This window comes from Chenopodium quinoa, unplaced genomic scaffold (genome assembly GCF_001683475.1).
Source record: "Chenopodium quinoa cultivar QQ74 unplaced genomic scaffold, ASM168347v1, whole genome shotgun sequence".
Taxonomy (NCBI): Eukaryota; Viridiplantae; Streptophyta; class Magnoliopsida; order Caryophyllales; family Amaranthaceae; genus Chenopodium; species Chenopodium quinoa.
Genome location: NW_018742329.1, coordinates 6,538,824 through 6,552,724, shown reverse-complemented (window position 1 = coordinate 6,552,724; position 13,901 = coordinate 6,538,824). Strand labels below are relative to the sequence as shown.

Here is a 13,901-nt window from a genome sequence, read left to right as displayed (position 1 = left end):
CATTATCCGTATATATAATGAGGCCTCTAACCGGATATCAACCTAATGCCATTACAAATTGACACCCGATCAATATAATATAATGAGTTATAATGGATAGTCAACATTATAATATAAATTGATAAATTAGGTTATCATAAACACAGAGGTGATAATTATATTACGTTAAATGGGATAATATATAAATTAGGTTATCATTATAATATTATCCGTATCAAATGGATCAAAATCAACTATAGTTATTATAGTTATTATAATTAAATGGGTCAAAATCAACTATAGTTATTATAATTAAATGGGTCAAAATCAACTATAGTTATTATAATTAAAAATGGGTCAAAATATATTAGGATAATATATAAATTAGGTTATCATTATAATATATAACTAGTTTTGTGCCCGTGTGATGCCCGGGTTGTTATTAAATTTTAAGATATATTTTAATCTATATGTCAAATTTTAAAATATATCATTGATACAAAATTATTTAGCAATTGACGTATTTTTGTAACGATTTAAACTTGTAGACATGTAATGACTAATAATAATAATACTGGTGAAAAACATTTCTTGACCCTGTCTGAAATGACTCGTAACCCGACCTGATTAACAGGTCTACACACAATAATAAAATTATATTAGATTGTGAAGTATATTATTTTAATTGATTAGAATATATTATAACCCATGGATGTGGTACATTTTGAACTAATTCCTTCGCTCTAAAAACTATAATGATACAAAAAATAAATTTATATGATAATTTATGAGAGTTATAATCTAAATATTTTTTGAATAAAATTATAATTCAATTTGTACATATGAAATATTCGTACTTTATCAAAAATAAAACTCTAAATTAACAATTTTATCCTAAAATTATATCCAAAGTTGATTGAAAATAAAATTCTAAACTAACTTTTTTATCCTACAAATTGAATTTTATATAACTCTATCCTACGTGGCACGACACTTGGCAAAAAGTTGGAACGCCAAGTGTCGATGTCTCGTCCCCTGGCTAAAAGTTTAGCTTTATATATTAGTTATATGATGATAATATAAAAACTAATAATATATGATAGTTATTATAATTATATGGGTCAATCAACTATAGTTTGTTTTTTTTTTTTTTTTTTTTTTTTTTGTACGGGACAAAATCAACTATAGTTATTGTAGTTATTATAGCTAAAAATATATTACATACATCTAATTAGTTCAAAATCAACGTACCAAAAAATTATCGCAAAAATTCACTTGGGTCTTTAGAACTTTTATTCTCTTATTATAAAAAAAAAAAAAAAAATATTCGTAACTTTCCACTCTTAAGATAATTACAACTAGCGAATGGTTTACAATTACCCACAACTTACTTACACATTATTAATTTGACACACGAAAATATCATTATTGTCACGTCACTTCTTTTTTGAAAGTTATTTTATGGAATACATATTATTCCTACTTTTTAAGTTTTTTAAAAAACACTCTACCAAAACAATTCATCCGAACTTCTCAAAGTCTCATTACAACAAATAAGCCATTATTTTCCACAACAGCAATACGATTGACAATATCAACCTCCGATATTTTCCATTTTGGACTATCGCGCACGATAGGGCAACAAGTTCTAAATAAAAGCACTAAGGGCTTATTCTCATACGATTATTTTCAGTTCAGTTCAGTTCAGCTCTAATAAGTTCAATTCAGTTCATCAGTTCAGCTCCTAATTTCCTTCTCTTATAAAATATTCAATTCAATTCAGTTCAGTTCAACTGAGTCTAGTCAATGAGAACATGCCCTAATTAGCGTTTGTTTCAAAAAAGAAAAAACATACGCCTTTTATTTCAAGTTATGATACATAGTCCGAAGCAAATTTTCAAATTATTCTTATATGTAAATATTTTTTTTGGTTGATAAAGAGAAGGCCCTACCAGGCTGAAACCTTTCACATGTCTTCCCGATTCGAATTAAGTCGGTTAACGGGCTAGACACTTTTAGAGTGGGGAGAAGGGTAAGAGAATCTCTAGCCTAGAGTGACTCAAATAATGAGGTTTTATTCCACTAGATGAGATACAAACTTTATCACTAGACTAAGCTATACTTAATGTAAGTAAATTTATTTGATGTCAAACATAGACAAAACCTAATGTATCTCAATCATAAGGGCCACCATTATTGGCTTATTGCTTTAGATTCATTGCGTTGTTATTTAGCAATAATACAGAGTATTAGCTTCCATGATTGAGCAGATAAAAACAAACAAGATAAATCAAACGTACCGTTTCACATGCATTGAAATTTCTGAAAGTAACGTATGATTATGAATTTAGGTACCTCGTGTCCTCGTATGCAGTATTAAAGTATTTATTACTCATTCTTATTTTGTTCGAAATTCTAATCCAAAAATTCCAACCTAGTCAATTATATAGGGCCCTCTTAGCTTGTTTCTCGTTTTCTTCTCATTCCCAAATCCATATTACTCTCTTTGCTCCACAATAATTGACACTTTAAACCTAATATGTTAATCATTATTACAGTATGCATTAAGTAAAAAAATATTTTAAAAAATTGCTCCCCGCTTTATTTCAATTCAGTTTAAAAATTTTGTTTTCAATTCACCGGATATACTTTATTTTCAATTTACCCGATATCAAACTTTGACCAATAATATCTTTATATATTAATAAGTATGCTGATACCGAGTATTTATTAAAATGATTTCAATAAGTAATCACAAAACTATATGAAACACTATTTATAAATCACTAACATTGATCGGTCTTAGTAATTCAGATAAATAGTGTAAAATTTCCCAATAATGAAACACTGAAAATTATGCAAAATTTTGAAGCGTCCAACAATATTATATAGGTAAGGTAAAAAGTTTAGTAAAAATTAAATGAATAATGCATAAAGTCAAAAGTAACTTTGCATATATTGACTATTGAGAAACAACAGTAGTCCCCTTTCCAATTAGTTCGGTTTAGCTCTAATCAGTTCAAATCAGTTCAGTTCAGTTCGGCTTCTAATTTCTTTCTCTCATAAATATTCATTTTAGCTCAGTTCATTTTAGTTCAACTCCAATCAGTTCAGTTCAGCTCAGTTCAGTAAATGTGAACAATTGAATATGCACTATGTCGTATATAAAGAGACAATCTCTTTTCCTCTAACCTACGCACATTTGATCTTTACTTAATTTTTTACCTTTCATTTCTCTCTACTATAGTTAGTGGTTATACACATCAATATTTTATTTCACTCAACACAAGCTTTGGCTTAGTTTCGTTGTAAGTTATTCTAATCTCCATACTCTTCCCTCTTTATTATTATTTATTTATTTATTTATTAATTAGGATCTTTATATACTATACTTTAATTTGGTCCTTAGTTTATACAATTTCTGTTGTCAAAAAAATAAAAAAAAATAAACAATTTCTACAAAATGAACTTTGTTGACTAAAAATTAAAAACCATTATTGTACCAATCACTTTTTACGGTCTCTAATGCACTATTCTTTTCTCCTCACATCTTGATTTCCTGATCATATCCATAGACTTCGTAATAAAATAGTGCTAACATAATTATTTTTTTTTTTTTTTTTTTGGAGTAACTTACTAGGTAAAAATGCAAGAAGGAAACAAGAAAGCATGGCTTGTTCTAGCAATAGCTATATGGATTATCCTTCAGCAGGTTAATGCAGCCGATATAACCTTCAAACTCGAACCAAAACCAACACAGAATACTTACTAACACCTTTCTGCAAGGGATTTGTTAAACATCGCCCACAAATTACTACATAAAGCCCACAAAATTCACTTGATTTGACAATATTGCCCTTGACCTAAAAAAAAACACTCACACTCTCATCGCTCATCTTCTTTCAACCTCTCTAAAAAAAAAATTTCAAACAACGGCAATGTCGAGGCGGCAAGGCAAGGAATTGGCGGCGGCGGCGGAGGGAAGGAGGTCCCAAGTAGGCAAGGTACAATTTGTAAAAAAAAAAAAAGGGAAAACCGCCGTGACGGAGGTGGGGCGCCCTGGCTGGACGCCCAGCCAGCGGTGGTGGCGCTAGCTGCAGACGCCGACACCAGTAGGTTGGCGCCTGGGCTGGACGCCATAGCCACGGTTGTGGCGTTTATTCAAGGCGCCGCAGCCGTGGCTGTAGCGTCCAGCCCAGGCGCCAGCCCACTGGTGGCGGCGTCTGCAGCTGGCGCCACCACCGCTGGCTGGGCGTCCAGCCAAGGCGCCCCCCCTTTTTTTTTTATATATTTGTTTTAAAATATTATTTTTATTTTTTTTTTGTTTTTTTGTGTAATATCTTTTTGAATTATTTTTATATTTTGTTGTTTATTTTTATAAATTTTTTCAATTTTGTTGTATTTTTTCTATGTTTATATTTTGTTTACAATTATTTGTTTGTTTTTTTTGTACATTTTTATTTTTATTCTCTATTTTGATTTGTTTTATATTTTTTTTGTGACATTGATATTGTTTTTGGTTAGTTAATTTATTTTAAATTTTATTATTGATATTGTTTTTGGTTAGTTAATTTATTTTAATTGGGAATGAATTATTTATGTTTATATATATTCTTCTGTGTTGGTTTTATTTCCTTTCTAAGTGTATTTTTTATTCTATTATTTTTATTTAATTGTTTTGTTAATTTCTTTATTATGTTAATTTGTTAGTATGTTTTTAGTTTATTTGATTTGGGTAGTGGTAGCTATTTTTCGTATAAATTTTTGTATGTTTATATATTTTAAAATTTTGTGTAGAATTCACTGGGTCGTCATGGTGCGGGGAAGAATGTAGAGCTTCTTAGTAGAAGCTATTCAGTGGAGAGGTCGGGGCATAGACATGTCAGATCCCGTGGTATTTCGGCCTCAGCTCGTAGAGAACGGATCCACCGTCGGGATGAGGATGACGATGACGATGATGATGCTGAGGAGGGTGACCAGGAGGAGGAGCAGGAGGAGGGCGCAGATGAGGATGAGGATGTGGACGATGGCAGTGGACCGTATGATGATTACGGTCCATTCAGTCAGAGGGTTGATGACATGTACGAGACACATATGGTGGAGGTGCGTAAGGGTAGGGGTGGTAGGTTTGTTAGTAGATCTGGCACATCATCTGCGTCCACTGTATATGGGGCAAGCAGGAAACGGTGGAGGGCCGGTAATGATTCTTGGGTTGTTAGGAGTGAGGTGCCCGGTGGGCCTGTTGACGGGAGTGTGATTCCTAGCTTTCTAGGACACATAGCTGCCCGTATTTGGGAGGACCAGGAGAGGCCTTCAGTTACGGGGTTGTTGAAATGTCATACCCGGGAAAAGACTTGTAGCTTTTTGCGTACATGGGCTGAGGCTTGGCCGGCGGAGAGCGAGATGTTCGAGCGACTGGAGGGCACTGGGGTGAATCACGTTCCTGCCACCATTCACGATAAGATTGACAGTACGCTGATCACGGCTTTCATTGAGCGATGGCAGCCGGATACAAACTCTTTCCACCTTCCGTTCGGTGAGATGACGATCATGTTACATGACGTCGAGGCCATTCTGGGGATTCGTGTTGAGGGTAAACGACTTTGTGCTGTGGCTGATGCGGATCAGGCAGATTTGCTGGCGGAGTTGTTGGCGGTGGACAGGGCTGCACTGTACACCGAGGCGCTAGGTGTTTGGGAACACGGAGGTGTGAAGATCGCATCCGTGTTGCAGCGGTGTTTGTACCCCAGTGCACGTAGGACGCACGACTTGAGTTGCTGTCTGACGTTGTAGATGTGTCTTCGGTTTGGATGGTCTTCTGGAAATTTCACTAACACAAATGCTAATATTTTAGCAGGCTTGACTTGAGCATCACTCATTTCTTTCACAACTAGTTTCGCAGCAGGACTTAAGCCGCTCAGCTGTCGATGACCCTCTTCATATACTATCATCTCATGGTTGTGATACCCCCATTTAGAGTAACCAATCACTTCCCAACCGTCACGACTCCGTAGTTGTCGAACCTTTACTCTGAACTCACACCCACAACCTTTCCGCTTTGTATCAAACCGAGTGGCTGTACGAAAATCTCTTTCTTCTCTTTTGCGATAACGGTCACATCTCAAAATGCGATCCATTCTACCATCCCGTTGAGATTTATGAGTTACTACTACCAAGCAAAATCCAGCTGCAATTGCAACCTGTTTTGCCCAATCAATCGCCTGTTGAGCTTCTTCGAATGGACCATCATGTCCAAATATCCCACTGTAATCATTTCCGTCTCCACCATAATCCTGCATCAATTATATATTACAATAAATACATTTAACGGATAATACATTTAATTTCTATATTTACACAGAATTAACACAAAAAAAAGCATAATTATATATAATCAAACTTAATTTTTATAAAAACCCAATTCGAATTTTCAAACTAAATTTAAAAATATACCATTTCGAATTTTCAAACTTAATTTTAAAAAAACCTATTTCGAACTTTCAAAATTAATTTAAAAAAAACCCATTTCGATTTTTTTTAAAAAATCATTTTCGATTTTTTTTTTTAAAAAAAATAAATAAAAAACAACAACAAAATCAAAAAAGAAAAAAAAAATTAATTTATAAGGGTGGCGTCTGCCAGGGTTGCCACAGCCACTGGACTGGCGCCTGGCAGGGCCGCCTTAGCCAGTAGAGTGGCGCCTGGCCAGGACGCCAGTCTGGTGGTCTGGGCGTCTGGGCTGGACGCCACTCTGGTGGTTCTGGCGTCTGGCTTGGACGTCCAGGCTACGGTTTGGGCGTCCATCCTAGGCGCCGGAGCCACTCCGACGGTAAACCGTGAATTTTAACGGTGACTTACCTCGTTTTCCGTCGACGACGACGTACCTCCGGCGTCCCCCGCATCTCCGGCATGCCCTCCGGTCTCCCCCGGCGAGCCAGTACGGCTCCACATTTTTTAAACCGAGATTATTTCAATTTTAGAAAATGGGCATAATGGTTACACCAAATCATATTTGTGGGCTTTATATGGTAATTTGCGGGCGATGTTTAGCGATTCACTTCTGCAAAGTATACGCAACCAAGCTAAGGATCCAAGCTTAGTGTATGAGGGGATTCCGATGATCAGGGCACCAACCAACCCAGACACATATATTTTGGTAGAACTTGAATCTAAAAAGGATAATAATGAAATATCCATTACACTTGCTTTGAGTAGAAACGATTTGTATGTAGTGGCCTACGCTGATAAATTTGGAGGCAAAGTACGCGGCCATTACTTCAAAAATCTTGGAATTTCTACCATTGATGAAGCAAATAAAGTTTTTCCTAATGTTCAAGATTTCATAAATATAACATATGGAGAAAGTTACAATCAAATCGAAAGCAATGCTGGTACAAATCGGTTAAGTTTTCCGTTAGGGTTTGATAACCTTAAAACATTCACGAATAAGGTCTATGGGATGGATACTACGACCGGAGGTTATAGCAAAACTGAAGCTCGGTTTCTACTTATCGCGATTCAAATGGTTGCAGAGGCAGCACGTTTCAAGTACAGCCAGGGGAGAGCTATTGTAACTACAGCTCCTAACGATCATAAGATATTGTCGTTGGAGAATAATTGGGGAGCTCTTTCGAAAGGCATTCGGAATGCTGTTAAAAAAGTCATTAATCCACCGATAACTTTACAATACCCTGATGGTAAGCCGTGGATAGTTACACAAGTGAGTGATGTAAAAAATGATATAGGACTCTTAAAGTACGTTAAATAATATTGTATTGTGTACATACTCCTCCGATTTTTTTTTTTTTCAAATTTAAATAATAAAAAGAATCGGATTGGAGTGAGTGATATTCTAGCTAAGAAACTTCGACAAATAAGCTCTATGATACGTTGTAATATCTAATGTTATCATATGATATTTGTATTACTGTATTCTTTAAAAGACAAGTGGTGCAATATTTGTGATATTTCCCTAAAATAAAAATTGTGCAACATTTTGATATTTCCTTGGAAGGTAAGTTGTGCAATTAAAAACAATGAAGTATGATATTTGTATTACTGTATTCTTTAAAAGACAAGTGGTGCAATATTTGTGATATTTCCCTAAAATAAAAATTGTGCAACATTTTGATATTTCCTTGGAAGGTAAGTTGTGCAATTAAAAACAAACGAATGAAGTATGATATTTGTATTACTGTGTAATGGCTAATGAATATGATTTATTTTCCTGCACTAGACAATGACAATTCCATATTAATTAATTAATTAATAATAATAATAATAATGTGTAATGATAGAGTAGGTTTAATTAACTTTTTTCTTAATTTTTTGATAGTTATCTGATCTTGAATACTCTTTTTATATTGGATTTTATTATATATATTTGGAGAATCGTGTCATATATCTTGTATATACATCCAAAAATGTTGATTGTTTATTTTTAATAAATCTTATTAGAAAAATTAATACATAAAAAGACAATTATTTTTCAATACTAAAATTTAATACATCAATTTTGATATTTTATTTCACGATCAAAATTTAATTGTCTTATAATCAATAGTGAACATAAATTAGCACAATTTTAAACTATAGTAAATCTAGCTTAGCTTTATTTTTGTTGAGTAAAAAGCATAATAAATAAATATTTAGGATAATATTGTATACTTGTTGGTTTCAAGTTTAAGCCTTTGTACAATTAAATATTTTTGTTGTTGTCAGATATTGTATGGACTATGAAGTACATGTTAGGCAAAATTACAATTATTGACACCAACTTGTACCACTAATTAAATTGATACCAACTTTGATTAAAAAAAAACTGAATAACATTAACGATGTCTAAGTAGGGTCCACTTGCCAAAAATTTATCATTTACTTTATTAAAAGATTTTGTAGTATTTTAAAATAGATTATCAAATCGGTAATTAAGTTTAATGCGTCAAATTTTTATTTATTTTTTTTAAAGAAAGCCCCAAATTAAAATAACGAAATCCCAAATTTTTTCCCATTCCTCCTTTCTTCATCCATTTTCTTTGCTTATGTTGCTCTTATCTTCATCATCTTTTCTTCCATAAAAACTATGAGACATCATTGAAGAAATAAAAGATGGTGAGGAGTTATCATCTGAATTACGTTGCTAGATTTTACAAATTAACAGCCACAAGCCCACAATTAAAACTATTTGGAGGTGATTCAATAATGGTGTCCAAATTAACATCCGTATGCAAGTCATCAATCACATCGTTCTAAGAATTTGTTAGAGGGGTCAAGTTTTGGAAGCAGCAAACTTTCAAGAGTTGTAAAAAAATTCCGAAAAGGTGACTTAGTGAGCAATCGTACTGTTTTTGGCTCTAATTTGGTAAAAATAGCATACTAATTTTTGAGCAAATTTGATAAAAATATCATACTAATTTACAACAATTTACCATTGACTTCAAATCCCTACCAAAAGATGATGATGAAGGCTAGGAAAAATATACAATGAAGAGGAAACAAAAGAATAATCAACAAAGAAGATGAATGGATGAAGAAAGAGGAGAGAGAAAAAATTTGGGTTTTGTTATTGAAATTTGGAGCTTTTTTAAAACAACAATTTACACATGAAATAATAAATACTGTTTTAATAATCTGTTTTAGCAATTCATCTTGGGTGGACCCGGTCCACAATAAACTTATTGTGGACCCAAAGTCACACGTGCCCAAACCACCAAATAGAAGACAGTAAAAAGTCTCCAGCCCAGCCCACTAACCCTTAAACCCATAAAACCCCAAACAATTCATGCATCTTCTTCATCATCGACGCCATTAACAATTCATCATCAGAGCTCGAAGTTTTCATCACCAGATTTCTCACCAGTTTCAAAAACCATCGTTTTGAGTTTACGCCTCCTATACATAATCAACTCTGAATCTTCTATTCCACCACATTCTTTTTGGACATTAGAAGCTTAGAAGTGTCAAGAACTCCAACCTAATCACCAATTCCAGTAATTTCTCCAATATCATGATTTGGTTTAGTAGTTTCTCCGATATCATGATTTGGTTCAGTAGTTTCTCCAGTATCGTGATTTGGTTCTGTAAATAAAACATACAAAATAAATATGAGGATCATTATTATTAATGAAAGATGTGATATAATCACAACTGATATCTTATAATCATATTTATATTGATATAGTCACTTTTATATTGATATAATCACAATTGATATCTTATATAATCATAATTGTAATCTTATAATCATTTTTATATTGATATAATCTAATTTTTAGTTTTTAATCATATTTATATTCATATAGTCACTTTTATATTGATATAATCACAATTGATATCTTATAATCATATTTATATTGATATAATCACAATTGATATCTTATAATTATATTAATATTTGGTCCAGTAATTGTTTTCTTATATTTGCACGCATAAGCACACATTCTGCAATTTCTAAAGCTTTTCGACTAAAACCAATACACTAAAACTACGAACAACGAACTCTGGAGAGAGGAAAACCAGTAGAATTAAGCTATTGTAAAAACTAAACCCTAAAAATCAAATCAAATACTAAAATACCTCTTAAAAATGAAATTTAAACACTATAATTGAAAATCTAAAGTTAAATTAAACAGAATCAGAAGATTTACACAAAAATTGAACTAATTAATCAAAAACCTAATTAAATACCTTTGCAAGGCCGCCCAATTGATGATCGTAATCCTCTTCGTTTACTCCAATTTGATGATCGTCTCGCCTTCACCATTATTGATTTTAACAAACTTTCTTCTCTCGCCTTCACCATTGTTGAAGTGTACAGAGAAGAACATCAAAGGAGGAGAGAGAAAAAGAAGAAAGAAGAGAGAGAAAATGATATGTCAGGAGGAGAGAGGAAATTAAAAGGAAGCTTCCCAAAAAAGAATCTGTGATAGTCACGTGATGGAAGCTCGGTCCACAGTAATATTAATGTGGACCGAGTTTATATTAGTCTTTACCCTGTTTTAGAATATTAGATGATTAATTTCTGGTAAGAAACCCACTCATGTATCATTTATGTTATTTACGTATTTTTATTAAAAATGGTGTCAATCTAACTAGTGGTACAAGTTAGTGTCAATGGGTGTAATTTTGCCTACATGTTATTGGCTAAAGACGTGATGTGGTAAGCTTTTGAATAAATGTGTTGGGGGTATAAATACCCCACCACGTACTTCAATCCTAAGGTGACACGTAGGCTAGTAAATGCACGACACGTGAAAAACATAAGCACTTCAGTAGGGTAAAAAGGCAACAATCATGAGGAATTTTAAAGGGAGGAAATTTAGGCATTTGTAAATGCATAACATTAAGTAAAATATTTTTAAAACACATGATAGAGAGAGAAAAGAGGAGAGAGATAGGAAGAAAGAGGTCTGTAGGTGGACCCCACCTATTTTTTGGTCGGATTGTATCACGTGATAGGGGACCACATGTTGATTGTTCCACTAAAAGTTTATATGGTACCACTGAATCCTCATTGGTACTATTTATGCAAAAAATTTGTACAACTGAATGCATATATAATACCATTATGTGTATGTATAGTATTACTGTATATTCAGTGGTACCATTTGATCATCCAATGATACCAGAATATGCATTCGTTTGTACATATCTATAATTACATGAATACTCCTTGTTATGCATTTGTAAATGCCTAACTTTCCTCAACTTCTAGTTCCTCAACAATCATATCAAGCTCAACCACTTACACAGTTACACTATTAGAAATATGTCTTTTTTAAAGGAACCCTTTCGACGCACACAAAGTTCTGTCGAAAAATTCCAAATTTCGAACGGAATTTAATCTGTTAATACTCTGACAGAAATTCCTTTTTATCTGTTGGAAATTTCAAACGAAATTTTTTCTGTCACAAATTACTATTTTTGACGAAATTTTCCCTTGAAACTAAATCTCCATCGGAAAATTTCGTTGGAAGTAGGAATTTCCGACAAAAAAAATCCGTTGAAAATTGTCGATTTTTTTTAAAAAAAAGGTGTTGAGCTCTCGTTTATTCAAAACAAAAAAAGACAAAGGAAGAAAGAGAACAATGGAGAGAGAAAGAGAGAGAAAGAAAAACGGATTCCGTCACTGCCGCCACCGCTGGTTCACCGTTATCCCTTATGGGTCGTTGGCCGCCGCTTAGTATGTTTCTTGTACTTTTGTTTTTTATTTTAGTTCCATTAAACCCTATCCACCTCCACTGTGTCAACCTCCATCCTCCTCCCTCGTCACGTCCAAAACCATCAACACCTTGTAGCCACCATTGTTATGCAGCCTTGGTTTGCCTCTCCCTCTTTTTTTATTTTAAGGAAATTTTGACTTTTAATACCTTAAGAAAAATGGCCTTTGCTGACTTTTAGTACCCATGTAAAATTTAATTTTATCTTGGTACCTATTAAATTCTAAAAATATAGCTTTTGGTACCTCCGTCTAACTTCTATCATGGTATCCATTAATGGGTCCCAGCCAACGTCCTACCACCTTCTAGCCACCCTTCCTCTAGAGGATCCTCACCTACCTAACTGCCAGCCCAATCCCCTCTTCCCATGCCAGCTGACGGCGACCCCGAACCAGCCTAGTTTATTTTTTAAAAAAAAAAATAGAGGTTGCATCAACCAGGCATGCAACAAAGACTGTCGGCATGTCGTTGCCGCAACCAGGCGCGTAGCCAAATCACCACAATAGCCTGCCGCCACGGCCAGGTAGAAGCTCGGCTGTTGCGTCTAGGCACGCAGCTCAACCACCATGGAAAACACTGACGATTCTTGTACAACCCGGTTGAATGGGCTACAGCCGGCCAATGATTCTTGCACACTTCAGCTGCCACCACCACCACTCGCAACTCCCTTAATTCACCTCCCCCAGTCCCAAAAAATCCCCAAACACTCGTCCTCCACCATCAAAAACCCTAGCCGCCAGGGTTTCAGGGTTGGGGAAGGAGTAATTCAAAATAATGGGAGTGTCAGAAGGGTTTTTGTGGTGGTTGCATGGGAGGGTCGGAGGGGGTTTCGAGGAAGCTAAGGGGAAACATCGACGTTTGGCTGGGAGGCGCGGAGGGCCAGGGAGGAAAGAATGGTTGTCTGCTGCTGACGCCAGTGGTGGAGCTGCGTGAGGACACAAGGTGGTGGTTGGTGCGGTGCGTTTGATAGGATAAAGTCAAATCACAAAATCAAATGTAATTCCTAAGTCTTTTCTTACTAAAAACAGAAAGGGTAGTTGGGTCTAATCCAAAGGGAAACAACGTTCTTTTATTCTTAATAAATTAATATACTTTCTCTCTCTAGGGTTCTAGTGCATGTTTAGGGCGATCACTATCATGCACTGATCTTCATAGATGGGCAGAAAGAAGAAATCAACTGCTAATAATTCTTCGGAGAAAGGTGAATCATCATCAATAGGTGCTCCTAGTAGTTCTGCAGCTAGATCTGGTGGAAATGGTGGGTTGAGCTCAATGCTTGCTGATGATGGTTTTGGAGGTCGGGTGGAACTTTTTCGTTCACCTCTAGTTCATGCAAGTGCTGGACTCATTACAAGGGAGGAGCATGAGCTTATGAAGGAACAAAATCGGACCCTAGGTATTCCAATGGTGAATAATGAAACCAATGGAACAATGAATTTAGGGTTTACTGGATCTGGAGCTGGTTTTATCCCTGAGGTTGAAGATGAAACTCATCGATTGAATACTATGGGGGAGATTCCTGTCATGGATCAAGAAGTGACTGAGAAGGAAGGTGGGGATGGTAGACAGGTGCAACGACGCCTGGATATGGATGGTGCAAGGAAGTCTACTTGGACAAGTTTTTTTCAGCGATCTCCTTTGACAATTAAAGGTGTATCTCTGCAATTTGTTGCTCCAACTGTGAAAGAGGGTAAGAAAGTGGCG

General features: G+C 34.8%; 1 pseudogene; it reads left to right on the top strand.

Annotated features, from left to right (window-relative positions):
- Positions 1-3,293: 3,293 nt before the first annotated feature.
- On the top strand, positions 3,294-8,217 carry LOC110691049 (annotated as a pseudogene).
- The last annotated feature ends 5,684 nt before the right edge of the window (positions 8,218-13,901 follow it).